General features: G+C 39.7%; 1 long non-coding RNA gene across 2 annotated transcripts in view; it reads left to right on the top strand.

The window, feature by feature from the left end:
* Nucleotides 1-18678, top strand: part of LOC140611582 (uncharacterized) — a 76561-nt gene continuing 57883 nt past the window's right edge. The window contains exons 1-3 of one of the 2 annotated variants that reach the window (XR_012012697.1): nucleotides 1-175; nucleotides 368-542; nucleotides 15435-15550. This is a non-coding gene — a long non-coding RNA (uncharacterized lncRNA). The remainder of the gene's footprint in view (nucleotides 176-367; nucleotides 543-15434; nucleotides 15551-18678) is intronic. The other variant, XR_012012696.1, reaches the window with a different exon arrangement.

The raw sequence follows: 18678 nt of genomic DNA, 5'->3' as shown, positions 1-18678 counted from the left end.
TTCCGGCTTCCGGTCCGCACGTGGCGCTCGGCTTGTTCCGGGGTGAGGGGCGGCCGCCGGTCAGGGCGGCGGTGTCAGCAGCGTGGCCGCGGGGCTCCGTGTCCCGAAGGCGGCCCGCCCAGGTCCCCAGGGGCTGACCCCCGAGCTGACCTCGCGGAGAACAGTTTGAGCGCAGGTACGGTCCTGGGCCCGCGGTTGGGAGGTGCGCAGGGCTGGGGGGCACGTCGGGGCCAAGAAGTGTTCGCTGGCGATTGTGGCCTTTAACGAAAAAGGAGGAAAAACACCCAGGAATGGGAAATGCTGGAATCCACAAGCTAAAGGAATTTTAAAATTATTTCATTTTGTTATTTTATTTATTTATTCATAGGAGACAGAGAGGTAGCGACACAGGCAGAGGGAGAAGCAGGCTCCACGCAGGAGCCCGTCGGGACTCGAACCCAGGACCCGGGGTCACGCCCTGAGCCGGAGGCAGGCGCTCACCGCTGAGCCACCCGGGCTGCCGGAGAAAGTGTAGCGTCAGCCTGCCTGGCTGAGCCACTACAGTCCGTCCTTTCTTTTTTCTTTCCTTTTTTTTTTTTTTTTTTTTTTAAGATTTTATTTATTTATTTATTCATGAGTGAGAGAGAGAGGCAGAGACACAGGCAGAGGGAGAAGCAGGCTCCATGGAGGGAGCCCGACATGGGACTCGATCTGGGGTCTCCAGGATCGTGCCCTGGGCTGAAGGGGCGCTAAACCGCTGAGCCACCCGGGCTGCCCCAGTCTGTCCTTTCTTTGCATAGTTTTGTTAATGCATGAATTTCAGTTGCTGTGGTTTAGTTAAATTTAAATACCAGGCCCTGCAGGACACAGTCTGGGTTTCAGTTACCGTGTGAGTAACTGCGCAGAGGACACGAGTTGCTGCTGGCCCTTCAGACCACAGGTCTTTGTGTAAGTAATGGATACACAGCACGGCCAGTGACCCATCCCATCGCTTCTTTCAAAATCTGCTGGCGATTGGTCGGTGTATGTAGTACATCTGTTAACTCCATGCACCCGCAGGCAGTAAAGCACGTAATTATGTGGCTTCCGTGTCTCCCACGGGATTAAACCCCTGCGACGCCTTGGAAAACCGGATGATGGAAGAGAGAGTCGGCCAGCGAAGCTGAAAGAGCAGCAAAGAAACAACGTGGCGGTGCTGAAAGTGAAATTCAAGCAGAATTTCTAGAAGAAATGAGCGGCCAGGGGAACGTTGACATTGCTGCCAGTGAGAGATGCTACAGGTGCAGCCAAGGGATTGAGTGAGGCTGTGCACGCCTAAGTGGGGAAAGTGCTGGCCATGGGAAGAAGGAAGATACCCGGAGGAAGTGACCCCTGCAAACACTCCAGACACCAGGGCAGATATTTCATAACCCTCGAAGCATGAAGGATAAAATACTGGAAAGTGATCCACACCTAAAAAATGACATGACAGTTTGGGGCGTGTGGTGGCTCAGTCGGTTAAGCATCCGCCTCGTGATTTTGGCTCATGTGGTACCAGAGTTGTGAGATGGAGCCCAGGTTGGGTTCTATGCTGGGTGTGGAGCCTGCTTACGATTCTCTGTCTCCCTCTCCTCCTGACCCCCCACCCCCTATTCCCTCTCTCTAAAAAAAAATTAAAATTTTAGAAAAATAATGTTACAGTTTGCCAAGGTGCAGAAAAATGCTTCTCAACATAAGTAATGTGAGATGATAATTTGAATGAATGTTCAAACTACCTTTTTTTTTTTTTTTTTTAAAGATTGTATTTGTTTCTTTAAGAGGGAGAGCTAGGGAACACAAGCAGGGGGAGCAGCAGCAGGAGCCCTGAGCCGAAGGCAGATGCCTAACTAGCTGAGCCACCCAGGTGCCCCAGAACTACTCTTGACTATTTTTATACGAAGAAAGCAAACACTTTTCATTCTCAATGTTTCTAATATTTAAATTGGAGTGTGCTAAGTACCATTTGCATTATAATTTTCATTTCTCTGTGCATTTGTAATGGTAATCGGATGAGTATCTGTAATCTTTATTTCTAAAAAGATTTTATTTATTTATTCATGAGAGAGAGAGAGAGAGAGGGAGGCAGAGACACAGGCAGAGGGAGAAGCAGGCTCCATGCAGGGAGTCCCATGTGGGACTCGATCTCGGAACCCCAGGATCACGCCCTGGGCTGAAGGCTGCGCTAAACCGCTGAGCCACCCGGGCTGCCCAGTATTTGTAATCTTTTGATAGAAAACTTTAAATCATTATTTTCTCTCTCTTTTTTTAAACATTTAATATATATATATATATATTTTTTTAAGACTTTATTTATTCATAGAGATGCAGAGAGAGAGAGAGAGGCAGAGGCACAGGCAGAGGGAGAAGCAGGCTCCATGCAGAGAGCCTGACGTGGGACTTGATCCCACGACTCCAGGATCATGCCCTGGGCTGCAGGCGGCGCTAAACCGCTGCGCCACCGGGGCTGCCCAAATCATTATTTTCTCATTGATTATCAAGCTCACTTTACCATATTCAGTATGCTTGGTCACTCTATGGTCCTGCATTCCTGTGCAAAGTAAGGACCACCTGCATGTAGCTGAGTATCCTGAGTGAGTTATTTTAGCTGTCTGTGGCTCATTTTTTTTTTTCACCTGGAAAATGGAGATAATGATGGTATCTACCTCATAGGGATGTTATGATGGTTATCTGAGTTAATATCTATAAAGCAATTAGAACAAATAATAGGTAATTAGTAGGTTAATAGCATTAATTGAATGCCCCAGTATATATTATTGTATGGCCATATTTTAACTTTTAAATAATCCCTTATTGTTGGAAATTTACAGTGTTTGTAATTATCTGTGATAAACAGTGTTGCAGTGATCATCTGTGTACATGGATCTTTGAATACTAGGTGTTTCTGTTGGATAAATCCTTTAAGAAATTTTTTTAAAAAAGATTTTATTTATTTGAGAGAGAGCATGAAAGAGCAGAGAGCAAAGGTGGGGAGGAGAGGAGAGAGGCAGAGGGAGAAGCAGACTCCTCACTGAGCCGGGAGCCTGATGTGGGGCTTGATCCCAGGACCTGGAGGTCATGACCTGAGCAGAAGGCAGAAAGTTCACCTGAGCCACCTAGTGCCCATTAGATAAATTCCTGAGGAGGATAGTTGGCATTACATAAAATGACCACTTACAAATTTAATAAATATTTCTAGATTGCTTTCCAAAAATGTACAAGGACGTGAGTCCCTATTTCCCCATAGTCACACACATTCTGAAACCTTTTAAATTTCTAACTTGATAGGCAAAAATGATATCTGATTTCAACTAGTATTTCTTTAATAAGAAGTGAGCTTGATCATTTTCACATGTTTATGGACTATTTTGTATGTCTCTTCCTGAAAGGCCAGTTATAGTTCTTTGCTTATTTTCCTATTGATGTGTCGTTTTCATAGTGACTTTTTTCCTGTTTTCCTTTATTTTCACCTATTAAGTAATGAAATCAAATGTTGCAAAAACAGTCGCATATACCACCTAAATAAAAATAAAGTTGATGCAGTTTTTCCTTATTTATCAGTCCTTCATTCTAGGCAATAACCTATTTCCTTATAACTTAAAAAAACCCTTGTTTTAAAACAATTATAGAAATTGATAAAATAGCACCAGAAATTGATAAAGTAACACACAGAGCTTTGTGAACCCCTTATCCAGTTTCTCCCAGTGATGGCATTTTATATGGTTATAGTACAATATCAAAACCAGGAAATTGGGATCCCTGGGTGGTGCAGCGGTTTAGCGCCTGCCTTTGGCCCAGGACGCGATCCTGGAGACCCGGGATCGAGTCCCACATCGGGCTCTCGGTGCATGGAGCCTGCTTCTCCCTCTGACTATGTCTCTGCCTCTCTCTCTGTGACTATCATAAATAAATAAAATTTAAAAAAAAAGGAAAAAAAAAACCCAGGAAATTGATATTGGCACAAAATTGTTGACTTGATTACAGTTTTTTTCCCTCTGTGTATGTCAAGTTTTATGCAGTTTTATCTCATTTATAGAATTGTATAACCACCACCATAATCAAGATACAGAACTCTTTCTTTTCTTTTTTTTTTTTTTTAATTTATTTATGATAGTCACAGAGAGAGAGAGAGGCAGAGACACAGGCAGAGGGAGAAGCAGGCTCCATGCACCGTGAGCCCGATGTGGGATTCGATCCCGGGTCTGCAGGATCGCGCCCTGGGCCAAAGGCAGGCGCCAAAATGCTGTGCCACCCAGGGATCCCCAAGATACAGAACTCTTATCCCCCAAAAAGGAACTTCTTTGTATTACACATTTGTATTTGCACTTATATCCATCCTCGTGTCCTAGCAACCACTGATCTGTTCTTCATCTCTTTAGTTTTATCATTTCAAGAATGGTATACAAATACAAATATGTAAGTATGTAGTCATTTCAGATTGGAATTTCTTTTTTTTAATATTTTTTTAAAGATTTATTTATTTATGATAGACATAGAGAGAGGCAGAGACACAGGAGGAGGGAGAAGCAGGCTCCATGTCAGGAGTCCGACGTGGGACTCGATCCCAGGACTCCAGGATCGCGCCCTGGGCCAAAGGCAGGTGCCAAACTGCTGAGCCACCCAGGGACCCCCAGATTGGAATTTCTTTTTAAGATTTTTTGTATTCATGAGAGACAGAGAGAGGCAGAGACCCAGGCGGAGGGAGAAGCAGGCTTCCTGCAGGGAGCCTAATGCAGGACTGGATCCCAGGACCCTGGGGTCACGCCCTGAACCGAAGGCAGATGCTGCACCACCCAGCCACCCAGGTGCCCTGAGATTGGAATTTTCTACTGAGCATAATGTCCCTGAGAGCCATCCAAATTGTTTGTATCAATAATTTATTCCTTCCTACTGCTGAGTAGTATCCCACTCTATGGATACCAGAGTTTGTTTGACCATTTGCCCCTTGAAGGACATTTGGGTTGTTTCCTGTTTTGACAGTTGTGAGTAAAGCTGATATGAATATTCATGCACAGGTTTTTGTGTGAGTGTAAGTTTTCATCTCTCTAGGATAATTGTCTAAAAGTATGACTACAGGGTGGCAGTATGGCAAACGGATTTTAGGTTTATAAGAAACTGCCAAATTATTTTCCAGAGTGGCTGTACCATTTTACATCCCCACAGTAATATATGAATGATGCGGTTTCTCTGCATATTTGCCAGCATTTGGTATTATCACTTTTTTATTTTAGATATTCTGCTGGGGTGTAATGATACCTCATTGTGGTTTCAATTTGCATTTCCCTAAGAGTTGATAATGTTGGACATCTTTTTGTGGGCTTAGTTACTATTCATAACTCTTCCTCGGTACAATGTCTCTTTACCCATGTCTTTCACCCATTTTCTTACTGAGTTGTTTGTTCTTTTTTGCTATTGAGATTTGAGACCTCCCTATATATTCCAGGTGAAATTCTCTGTCAGGAAGGTGGTTTGCAACTGCTTTTCTCCAGTCTGCAGCTTGTCTTTTCATCTTTTTAATAGAGACTTTTACACCGCAAATGATTTAATTTTTGATAAACTTTAGCTTATATCACTTTCTTTTATGGCTTTCTTATTGATTGTTAAGTGCTCATGCATTAGGGGAATTAATCGTATGACAGGTATGTTGGAAATAGCTTTCCAATTTTTATGTTAGTTAATTCATGGCACTTTGTTCCATATCAAATCTTCATCATTTTAATTTGTTTTATCTTTTGTACTGTTACCTCTTCCTTTAAATTCTTTCCTTTTTTGCCTTCTCTCTGCTCTGTGATTTTACTCAAGTGCCCTAAACTCTTAAAGTCTTTAGAAAAAACTCTCAATTCCTGACATCTTAATACACTCACTTTTTATGCTCTGTATATTTTTTCCAGCTGATCTCATGTATTCTCACAGCTTCAACTATAATCCCTAGCTTTGATTTGTATGTATAGTTCCCAGCTGCTTGGATATTTTCACAAGGCTATCCTTCCATCTCCTGAAACTCAAATGTCCCCAGAGGAAATCATTATTCTTCCCAATTTGGTTAAGGACATTCCCATCAATCTAGGCTAGAAACTGCAGCATCATCTTTACCTTTTCCTTTCTCTTATGAACACGTGATATGTGTTCACCAGTGGTCACCAGTTCCTACTGACTTATTTTGCAGAGTCCGTTAAGTCTCTTTTTCCCTGGTTCAGACTCTGATCATCACTAATTTGAGATGACATAGTTGTCTCCTAAATGATATTCCCATGTCTTCTCCCTTTCAGTCTATCCTATACATTATTGTGATTGTTGTCTTCCTGGGACAGAATCCAGGTTTATCATTCTTCTCAAAATCCTACGATAAAAAGAGAAAGTAGGGGCAGCCTCGGTGGTGCAGTGGTTTAGCGCCTCCTGCAGCCCGGGGTGTGATCCTGGAATCCCTGAGTCCCACGTCGGGCTCCCTGCATGGAGCCTGCTTCTCCCTCTGTTTGTGTCTCTGCCTCTCTCTCTCTCTCTCTCTCTCTCTGTGTGTGTGTGTGTCTCTCTTTCTCGTGTCTCTCATGAATAAATAAATAAACTTAAAAAAAAAGTAAGTAAAAAAACAACCCCCCCCCCAAAAAAAACTAATGAATAAAAATATAACAATGGGTGGATGAGAGACTAAAACTTTTATGGAAGATAAAGTATATGTATAAGTCTGACAATTTAAAAATCTGAGAATTGCTGTTTCCTTAGAAAAATATAAATTACCAAACTTGAATTTAAAAAAACCTGAAAAAGTCCAGAATAATGAAAGGGATGTAGAAGATTTATCATTTGAAATGGTACTAGACCTAGTGTTAGTTGCTATGGAGGAGGAACAAAAATCCAAAAGAAGCATACCCTCTCTGAGACCTATACTGAATTTAAAGGCCCACTAAAAGTTTTTTTCAAAATCAACACTAAGCATGTTTTACTTAATAGAGCACAGGTTGTATCTAGCAAAGCAAGAGAATGTGACTGGTTAGATTACTTCTTGATTCTTTTAAGTTTATGGACTTTATATATTTTTTTTCCAAGTCAGATCTCTTGCATATAGAAACGACAAACAGAACAGAGATTTTTTGGTTTTGTTTTTCACATTATTTTTGTTCTCTGGAAACCTCAAGATGGCAGCATTTTACTTTAGAAGGTGTTTACTGCCTGTAGTACCCATCATGCTTTTCTATTTATATTAGCACCAGGAGCCAGGCTGTCCATAGGGGGAGGGAGACAGGTTGGTGTGTGGATTTCAAAATATTCTGACCTTTTACATTCTTCTCTAATTTACCATCTACAACCTCTGTAAATTGGTACTTGAGGTAAGCCTTCAGGTAAGCAGTTTCAGGTATTTTATTCTAGCTACATCTGTCCCACTCCAGCTAAATAGCTGATTTTTCTGTTCCCAACATGCTGCTTGCCACTTAGAAGTTAGGCAGTGGAGAGTCAATAGTATAATAGTGCAATAGTATCAGACCTTGCCCAGACTGAAATGGTCTCCTTGCCTCCTTAGAGCCTCTTTTCCAAACTTCCTATCGTATCATTCTCTTTTTTTTTTTTTTTAATTTATTTTTTATTGGTGTTCAATTTACTAACATACAGAATAACACCCAGTGCCCGTCACCCATTCACTCCCACCCCCCGCCCTCCTCCCCTTCTACCACCCCTAGTTCGTTTCCCAGAGTTAGCAGTCTTTACGTTCTGTCTCCCTTTCTGATATTTCCCACACATTTCTTCTCCCTTCCCTTATATTCCCTTTCACTATTATTTATATTCCCCAAATGAATGAGAACATATAATGTTTGTCCTTCTCTGACTGACTTACTTCACTCAGCTCGTATCATTCTCTTACTTCCAACCATCCTATGGCTTTCCAATGCAATAAAAATAAACCCAAACTCCTTACCATGACCTGTGTGCTCTATAGGGTCTGGCCCTCCCTGCTTCTATGACCTCATCCTTTGTCATTCTCCTTGCCAGCTTGCTTTGTTCTAGCCACTAGTCTTGCTGCTCTTTAACACACTGAGATTGTTCACCTCAGGGCCTCTGCACTTTCTGATTATCTCTCACTTTTGCATGTTTTTTTATTTAAGTCCCAAGTGTCACTTCTTCAAACAGGACTTCCCTGACCACTGTCCTCCCCCTGACCTTATCCTTGCCCTGGTTTATTTTTCTTCATTGGAAGAATATTACTATCTAATAATTTATTGTTTGTTTTTCTCAAGCAGAATTAAGTTCCATGGAGGATTAGGACTTTGTTTACTCCTTTTTCCTCTTTGAACCTAGAAATAAGCCTGACACGTCATACATGCCCAATAACTAGTTGTTGAATGAATGAAAAAGTGAAGCAAATCACATCACTTTCAGTCAATCTGATGTCTCTATTTCATCTCTTTTGTATATGGCAGTATGCCAGATACTCGGAAAGTAACAGTCTAAATCCTAATGAGGCAGTCTTACTGACACTAACTCATTGAATTTTTTAGACACCCATGATTATCTACGTTTATTAAAGGCATTTGATTTTAAAAAGTCTCTCCTGAATTGTCACTAAGGCAAAAACGGTTAGATAAATGATGGCAGTTAGGTATCTTTAGCATTTAAGTAATTTAAAAAACATTGAAGTTAGCATCAGAGTATTCTATTATAGATCTGTGGGATTATTTTTTTTTTAAGGTTTTATTTATTCACAAGAGACGCAGGGAGAGAGGCAGAGACCTAGGCAGAGGGGAAGCAGGCTCCCTGCAGGGAGCCCGATGTGGGACTTGATCCCAGGACCCTGGGATCCTGACCTGAGCCAAAGGCATACGCTCAACCACTGAGCCACCAGGCGTCCCTGTGGAATTAATTCTTAAATGAAGTAAATATCATAGAGAAGTTATGCAAGTTACCTAAAGAACTTGTCACTTTTGTCAAGAGTATCTGGATTACTAATCCCGGATGTTATTTTGTCTGCAAAACAGCTCTGAGGCTTAGAATATTGAGGCTGCAAAGAGAAGAGTGTAAATAATGAAGATGTAAATTCAATTATGGCTATGTCCCCATTACAGTTCTTTTTTTGGTAATAGCAACATACCATGTCCTCAATTTATAAATGGAATTGCATTGGATGTAAGCATGTGGAAGGAGAAATTATGAAAAGTTCTTGGTAAATAAAAAGCAATTCATTAAATATTCCCAGCCGTATGGATCTACTCAAAATATTTGATTCAGTTTTGCAACTACATAGAACCCTCAAATTTAATTATAATTTAAATAGTATTCTGTTCTGAAACATATTAAGATAATTCTCCATATTCTTTTATTTTAAGTAATAATAAACATTTGCTCAAATATATTAAATGTCTTCTTATTTGAAGTGGAATTGGGAATTAAACCAAACCGCTTGTTTTTTCATGGTAACACACTGAGTGTCCCTGTCTGTCATTTTTGTAAATGCTCATTACCTTAGCTCTTATTATTAAAAAAAAAATCATTTTGAGGTCAACTAGGTGGCTTAGTGGTTGAGTGTCTGCCTTGGGCCCAGGGTGTGACCCCGTGGTCCCAGGTTCAAGTCCCACATCGGGCTCCCTGGATGGAGCCTGCTTCTCCTCTGCCTGTGTCTCTGCCTCTCTCTCTCTCTCTCTGTGTCTCCATGAATAAATAAATAAAATATTAAAAAATAATTTTGATTATTTTCATGTTTACCATATTATAACTAATAATATCTGTAAATTCTAAAGTGTGTACAATGTGTTGGACACATTAATCAAGCACATTCACATTGCTTGATTGATACTAATGGACTAGCCTTGGAACCCAGTCACCATTTCTAATACATTTTCAATGGGAAAATGGACTCAAAGTTTACTTATTTAAAGTTTTTATTTATTTGTTAGAGAGAGAGTGCGCGAGCGAGCATGTGCACGCACAAGAAGGGGTAGGGTGGAGGGAGAAGCAGACTCCTAGCTGAAGCAGGGAACCCGATTCAAGGCTCAATCCCAGGAGCCTGGGATCATGACCTGAGGCAGACGCTTAACTGACTGAGCCACCCAGGTGCCCTTGGACAAATGAAACTACTATTACTACTACTATTTTTTTTTTATTTTTTTTTTACAAATGAAACTTCTTAACACTATGTATTTATAAGAAGAGACCTACTTAAATTGGGTGACTGCAGTGAATAGAAACCTATGCAGCATAACAAATTGGATTAAGTTAGAATAACTTTTGTGTGTAGGAGCATATTGAAGCTCTTTCGTATTTTACTTCCAAATAGCGTTCTTGGCATTTAAAGATATTAATGCTGACATTGTTCTCTGCCTGTTTGCAAAACTAGAGAGTCTGATGTGTGTATTACTTGTAGTTCTTCCACAGTAAACAGCATTCTTGTGAATTCTATCTCTTGACTGTGATGTGGCAAGGTACTTTAGTAGCAGTACCTCTCTACCCTCTCTCCTAAAGTTTGCCTTTCCCCAGATAGCTCCATTGTCTGTGACTGCCATAGTTGGCAAAGTTTGTTGCTGCTGTTGCTGTATCTACACATCCGCATCGATATGATTCGGTGAAACCTTGTTAGTGCACTTCAGCTCACTCTTGCTTTGACTCACTACAGGTTAATTCATTAGAGGGAGGTCATTTTGATGGAGAACTCAAAATCTCCTTACTTAAAGTGGTATGACAAGATAGCCACTTATTCTTCTGGCATGCCAGGGTAGATATGATGGACATCTGTGCTTTATCCATACTCAGCATCCCAGTTTCCTATGTTGAGGTAGAAATATCCTTCTTTAGGGAAGCACCCTCTTTCGGTTGAGGTTCATTTTTTTTTTTAATTTTTTAATTTATTTATGATAGTCACACACAGAGAGAGAGACAGAGACATAGGCAGAGGAGAAGCAGGCTCCATGCAGGGAGCCTGACGTGGGATTCGATCCTGGGTCTCCAGGATCGCGCCCTGGGCCAAAGGCAGGCGCTAAACCGCTGCGCCACCCAGGGATCCCTCGGTTGAGGTTCAGCTGGAGTTGAACCTTCTTCCTCTGGAGTCACTGTTCGATACATGAAAGCCCTGGCCATAGAGGCAGTTCATAGAGACTGTGATCCAGGCAGGCCAGTCACAGCCATAAACATCAGTTTAGGATTTTCTACTGGAACCAGTGAGAAAGAGAAACTTTCTTTTGTTCTCTGGGGTTGCTAAGCCTACACCTTCCGATGGCCATTTTGCCACCACTTGACCACTGAGAATGATAGCAACATGGGGCAAGCCACGCTGGGAGATGGAGAATCTACAAACTTGATTGCTTAAGTTAATTGACTTGGTTTCTGCTTCTTGCAACCAAAAGAATCTTGGATAACACAATGGGGATGACCGTAAACCACATCTCAAGAGCAGTGATGTTGCTCTATTTGTGTTCTCAAGGATGTAAACAGTTACAGTGAGGACTTCTGTTACTATCAAGGTGGGGCCCACTAATTCAGTTGTTGACATTTTCCTGAAGAGCAGAAAGTGTGCTTCAGGTTGCTGATGTCGTGTTTTAGAATTCTGCTTCATTGTCCTTTATCTTATTTGTAAAACTCGAGTGGCAGAGAGCGATAATTAGGGAAGGGCTTGTGGTATATCATCTTGTCAACTCTGTAATTGTAAAACAAATCTTAGTATTTGGTTGAAACGTATAGTAATTAATCAGTAGAAGGGCAAATTTCAATTGAGGTACCGAAGAGTGTCCATGTGATGGATGTGCGTTTGAATTTAGGCTGTTTTCCAGCCTTACGATAATAGTCAAGTTATTTAATCTCTCAGCCTCTCAAATTTAAAATGGATATAATAATCCTGCCTGATATAGCACTTTTTTTAATAATTTTTTTAAAAAATTTATTTATGATAGTCACACACACAGAGAGAGAGAGAGAGAGAGAGGCAGAGACATAGGCAGAGGGAGAAGCAGGCTCCATGCAGGGAGCCCGATGTGGGATTCGATCCCGGGTCTCCAGGATCGCGCCCTGGGCCAAAGGCAGGCGCTAAACCGCTGTGCCACCCAGGGATCCCACTTTTTAAGAAAAAAATAATAGGTGGATTAAATTAAGAATAAGATTAGAACAGTGCCTGGGCATAGTAAGTCCTCAAAATACGTTAGTTATGATGATTCTTCCCCCTTGTTTTTGGGCATTAGAGCATGTGGTCCAGAAAGGAACTCCAGATCTGCACGTGATGATACCATCTTCATCTGTTTCTCCAGACACGTTTGGACATGAGTGTGGCAGCCCAACATACACAGACAGACCCTAGGCTAGACTTTAGCATGCTTTTAGTCTCTTGTGGGCTACTGGTTAATATAGAAATGCAACAAAATATGACTGCTATATCAGGATTGTATTCAGCCTTGAAGCAATTTCCATTTTTATACGTTCACTTATACCAGTTTGTATGATAAGAAATCAATGAGAAGAGAACTATCTTGGCAAGAACCCTGCCTAGTAAAAAGGTGTTTTCTTAGACTGTGTATGCCTTTAAACATAGTTATTTAAAAATTCGTTATTTCCTTGCAAAAATGTGATTACAGCATTATAAAGAACACATTGTAGTTGCACAATAGCCTTCATTCAGCTCTCTTCAAGCAAATATTGTAGATGTCTAGCGTAAGTACAACCACATGTTATAAAGGAAGTAAGTGAAAGGATGTAGCATCTAAAATTGGTCAGAAAATCAGAGAAAGGTTGGCTTTTTTGGTACATTTTTAGCCGTTATTTCTTGGCTTGAATTGCTCAATGCGAACTTCTGTGACAGGAACAAACTTTTAGAGAATGAAAATAATGCATTAAAATCATTTAATACCTTTTTTTTTTTTTTTACTGAGATTGATCTTAGTTTCAAGTAAATAATTACCCGTATCTCTCATTATGACTGCCTTTAATACTTTTCAGCCTTCTTCATTGTCAGACTGCCAACTATCGAATATTATAGCTGTCAGCCTGAGTCTAGAAGTAACCCTTTTAAATTTCTTGCTTCTAATCTGTAGTAGAGAGGGTAATTAGATTTTCTTTCTTTCTCTCTCCCCTTCCCTTCCCTTCCCTTCCCTTCCCTTCCCTTCCCTTCCCTTCCCTTCCCTTCCCTTCCCTTCCCTTCCCTTCCCTTCCCTTCCCTTCCCTTCCTTTTCCCTTCCCTTCCCTTTTCCCTTCCCTTCCCTTCCCTTCCCTTCCTTTTCCCTTCCCTTCCCTTTTCCCTTCCCTTCCCTTCCCTTCCCTTCCCTTCCCTTCCCTTCCCTTCCCTTCCCTTCCCTTCCCTTTTCCCTTCCCTTCCCTTCCCTTCCCTTCCCTCTTTAAAAAAAACAAGGGGCTTGAACTTAAAACTCTGAAATCGAGACCTGAGCTTAGATCAAGAGTCAGACACTTAACCAGCTGAGCCACCCAGGTGCCCCAGATTCTTTCTAAAACAAAAATGAACAGGCTCTGAGTGTGAATCAATTTTCTATTGACGAATTGAGTGACCTTAGTGTATTGGTTTGCAGTTTTTTTCCCCTAAGATTTTTTTTTTTTTAAGATAGAGCAAGCATGAATTGGGGGAAGGGCAGAGGGAGAGGGGGAGATGCAGACTCCCAGCTGAGCAGGGATCCCCACATCGACCTTGATCTCAGGACCCCAAGATCATGACCTGGGCTGATGCCAGACACTTCTCCAACTGAGCCACCCTGGGTATTTAAAGGCTTCCATTACTTACTTCTGATTTTCTCAGCGTGTCCAGATGAGGAGCTAGCCTTTGGTTAAATAATATGCCTTTATAATAAACTAAACTTTTCAGAGACTTTTTCTGGAGCTAAGACCTATACTTAAACATAATTTATTTTCACTCGCTTATTACCTTGTTCCTGACTTTCCAACAGGAGTATTTAATGTCAAGAGGAACATATCTAGATTCTATATTTTCTATCAGCTGTTCTTCCAAATTCACCCCTTTCCCTTCCCTGCCAAGCCAAGACAATCATGACCTCATCACTATTTTCTCAACATACCTTGCTTATACATAATATTTAAACTTTTGCTTTAAAAAAAATAAAAAATAAACTGTTGCTTTGAGTTAAGGCACATTTTTCTACCCTCTCAACCATCTTCTATTTCTTTGTTTTCTTATTTCTTTTATTTTTCTTTTTGTTTCCTTATTTCTTTTATAAGTTATCTCTGTGGGCAACATGAGGCTTGAACTCATAACACTGAAATCAAAAGTTGCATGCTTTGCCAACTAAACCAGCCAGGCACCCCTCTTCTCATGTTTCTTAAGTCATCTCACAGACTAATGTTTTCATGACTCTAACTCTGGCCCACATGAATCACTTCCCATTGTAATTGCCTATAACTACATGGTTTTTCCCATTGGGGAGCTGATGAAATACTACTACTTACCATTCTCTGTTTGGGTGTATATATGCTTATTATCTCTAAGTATGCTATTATCTACTCTGAGCAAATGTATGTTCCTCCTTCAGTACAGAGAAGAAAAGAATATTGTTAATATTCCTTTTATATTCTTCCCATTATCTTATGTCTGATAGAAAGGAAATGACATGTATTCAATGAGGGATGACAGAGCAGCACAGGAAGGCTAGTGATTTGAGCAAAATTTTTTGCCCTTCTTTGTATGTATCTTTATTTCTCTTGGCACAAGACTTCTTTGTATAAAGGAGCCTGGATATTTTCATGCTTCATCAGAGGGGGGAGGAAAAGTGATGCCTTAATCACTCACGTATATGTGTGCACAGGGCTTTAAAAGAAACCAGGGTTCAAGGGATCGAGTTGCTTACACAGAAGTGAAGTATCAGGTCCACTTGTAGACCTAGGATGGTTTCAGGCATTTTTTTTCAGATAGAAGATTTCTTGTCTGAAGTCCAAGTACATGATTGATATATTCTCTAATCATGGACACGTAATATGTCCAATTATGAAAGAACATCTGTTATTAACTTGTTATTTCCATCTCCATGTTTATGTTTTGTCAAAGGGAATCTTTTCCATTGTTTCTTCTCCATTTTTAAGCCACTCTAATGGAGAATTTGCTCTACTTATTTTTTTTACATTCCAGATGCAAGTTATTTTATTCTTACTCTACTTGTTTTTTTATTTTTATTTTTATTTTTTTCTAACTACTTGTTAATGAGTCATTTAAATCCTGTGGGTTTTCTTGACCTAAATTCCAAGTGGTTTTTTTTTTTTTTAATCTCAGAACATGGTGGACACTTATTAGAGATGAATAAAATCCTTCCTGGAAATAAAATGTGTATCATTAATTGGGCAAGCCATCAGTCTTCACTTAATAATTCATGGAACCCAGGAAAGGATTCAGAGATATCTGAATTGTTTGGTTACAACAGGATGCTAGTGATGGTAAAGTCAGAAGAGCCTCATTTCAGCCCAGTTAGTTTTATGCTGATGAAATTTCTGCTCTAAATATGCACACTATTTTTTTTCAGTGTAGGCAACTATCTCAATGATCCACCTGCCCCATCAGGAAGGAAGGAGCTGAGTGGCAGCCTCACCACTGTGAGTGAAGTTTCAAAGCAAAGAGCCACATTTCTATAGATGCAAGGTCAGTATATGTCAAAACACGGCTATTTATTTCTAAATAATCAGAAATTAAAGATCTCTGCAATGCTGTGTTCCAGTTTGTGTTGACCCAGCCCCATTCTTTTTCTGGCACCATAACTGGCGTACAAAATGACACAAGGGATCAACCTGCTGCAATTTGACCACCTGCACTCCTACGTTCTTCCCCAAAGTTTATTATAAAGAATGTTTAATTATAGATCTGGCTAACTACACAAAGCAGACACATATAACATATAAAAAGCTTTTTATTGCCAGATAAATGCTTTCTCAGTTGCAGTCATATTGAATGGCAAGTGATGATACCCAAGGATTTGCTAATTACAGGTCTAAATTCCCAGTAGATTATACTGAGGTTATACCCTGGACTCCACCTCCTATTTCAATGCAGAGGCATGAATTCAAATTAGGTAAAACTTCTGACTATACCTATTATAGCTAAAAACTTCTGTTTCTTTTTTTTTTTTTTTAAAGATTTTATTTATTTATTCATGAGAGACAGAGAGAGAGAGAGAGAGAGAGAGGCAGAGACACAGGCAGAGGGAGAAGCAGGCTCCATGCAGGGAGCCCGACGTGGGACTCGATCCCGGGTCTCCAGGATCATGCCCTGGGCTGAAGGCAGGCGCTAAACCGCTGAGCCACCCGGGCTGCCCAAAACTTCTGTTTCTTGAATCAAAAAGGCAAAGGGTTAGTATAAACTATATTTAAAATACATTAAATAATAGGGTAATAGTGGCATTTGGTGTTCTTATAATTTTATACAAGATAATTCTGATATTGTCACATTTATTTCCCACCCCTTTCTTGTGAATAATGTGGTCCTTCATAGGTTCTTGGTGGAGATTTGGAAGTTTGAAGGGAAAATGTCATATAAGAGAAAAAGTTTGAAAAATAATCCAAATTTTTATTCCATTATACTTACAAGCAACTTTTGAGCTCTTATCATTCTTTAGCTGCCTGGTGGAAAATAACTGCTTATAACTATAGTGCTTAGATAGATTTTGCTGTCACTTTCTACTTTCTGGGTATTGTCCAATTGTCCATTTATTCTTTGCTTATAGAGAATCATGGTTCAACAATTATATATTAGGCCAACCTTGTAACATCAGTTTTCAGTATGGCCACACATTAATGAAAGTTCTTTCACGGAAAATTTTTATGTTCTGTTAAGAAAAAGATCTATTTGTATAGGATTATTCTATTAATAATTTTGGGTGTCCTATTAACCTCAATTATCCCATTTAAATATTAAAAATTTATGTTTAAATAAGAAATACATTCACATATAAAAATTTGGAAGTTATAAAATATATATACAGTGAAAAGTGAGCTTCTTACTCATCTCTACGGCAACTACTCTTACTAAGGTTTTTTTTTTATCCTTCTGGAGATGTTCTATGCATGTATACACAAATAAAGAAATCCATCCACTTTTATACATAATGGCTGCATGATATGTTACATTTTTACACTTTGCTTTTTTGTGTAGCAGTTTATCTTGGAGATCTCTTCATATTCAGCTGCTTTATTGGGGGATATAATATTCCATCACAATTCTTAAATACACAAAGGACCCTCTGATTTTTTAAGACATTTAAAATGAAAATACATTTCTTTTCCTGGTAATCAGAATACATGATGGTTTATCTCCCTATTCTAATTTAGTATATTTTTGCAGGAAAATTAACAGTGTGCTTATTTTATGCAAATACATGCAAATGCCATGTGGTTTCCAGTACTGACGCTTTCTAGTTAAGTGGCTTTGGACATGTTACTCTCTGAATATAAGTTTTTTTCATTTGTAAAAAGGGATAGTACATCTGAAAGGATTGTTGGAAAGATTAAATAAACTTGTGATCATGACCCACTGTAGCTTATTACATGGCACATAGTGCTATGTCTAGAACATTTACATCTGTGTTTACCTGTGTATTTATAGCTCTGTCTATGTTTATATCTAGATGCATATCTGTGTTCATAGCTAAAGGATTGTGCTCGCTTTGGCAGCACATATACATAGCTAAAGGATTGCCCGTATCTTTACTGTATGAAATTAAAATTGAGGCATCTGAGTAGCTCAGTCAGTTACGCATCTGCCTTCAGCTCAGGTTATGATCCTGGATCCTGGGAATGAGCCCAGTATCAGGCTCTCTGCTTAGTGGGGAGTCTGCTTCTCCCATCTCTGCCCTTCCCTCTGCTTGTGTTCTCTCTCTTGCTTACTCTTTCTCTCAAATAGATAACATCTTTTTAAAAAAAAGAAAAATTAAAATTAAGATGACTACCTCATCTATAACCTACCCCATGTTTCTGTATTTTCTGTGATTTTTCTTCATAGCGCTTACTGACATAAGTGACATAGCATACCTGACATTATATGTTTTTTTACTGTTTCCACTAGGATAAGCTCTAAGAAAGCAAAGACCTTGTCTATCTTATTTACCACTGTGTCCTACACAGCCTAGAATTATGCCTGACGTGTAATAGGTACTCAGTACTTAATGAATGAATGAATGGATGAATGAATGAATGAATTTAATAAATATTTATTGAATGTCTATCTTACATTGAACTTGACTCTTACAATTTAAATGTACATTGAATACTTACTTATTATCCTTTTAAATATAGGTGCATGCTGTGTGATAGGATCTTAGAAGCAGAGCAATATGATGTGCTTGATGTACACTATCACAGCTTCTGGTCAAATGAAATAATTAGTCTTTGTTAGAATCAGATTGCAGCAAGTGAAAGAGATCTGAATGATCAGGGTACAGGTTCCTCAGTTCACAACTAAAAAGAATTCAGCCTGAGGAGCAAAGCTTGAATTAAAAAATGAGGTTTGACTCAGATACTTTCTACCATATTAATTTGCCTCTTAATCACCTACTGTGAATTTAATGCTTTACAAATCACTGTGGGAATCTATGGTCATGAAGTAATGTTTCTGTCCTCAGGAGCCTTATTTGGAAAGGTAGTTCTAGCATGTGTCAACTGTTAGAGAATATTATAGGAGATAGCATGGTGCTAAAAGCTGGAAGATACAGTAAACTAATTCAGAGATAGACCAGGAAAGGCATCATGGGAGCATGGAACTCCATCTAGGCCATGAAG

Source organism: Canis lupus, chromosome 2 (genome assembly GCF_048164855.1).
Source record: "Canis lupus baileyi chromosome 2, mCanLup2.hap1, whole genome shotgun sequence".
Taxonomy (NCBI): Eukaryota; Metazoa; Chordata; class Mammalia; order Carnivora; family Canidae; genus Canis; species Canis lupus.
This window is presented reverse-complemented; position numbering and strand designations above follow the sequence as displayed.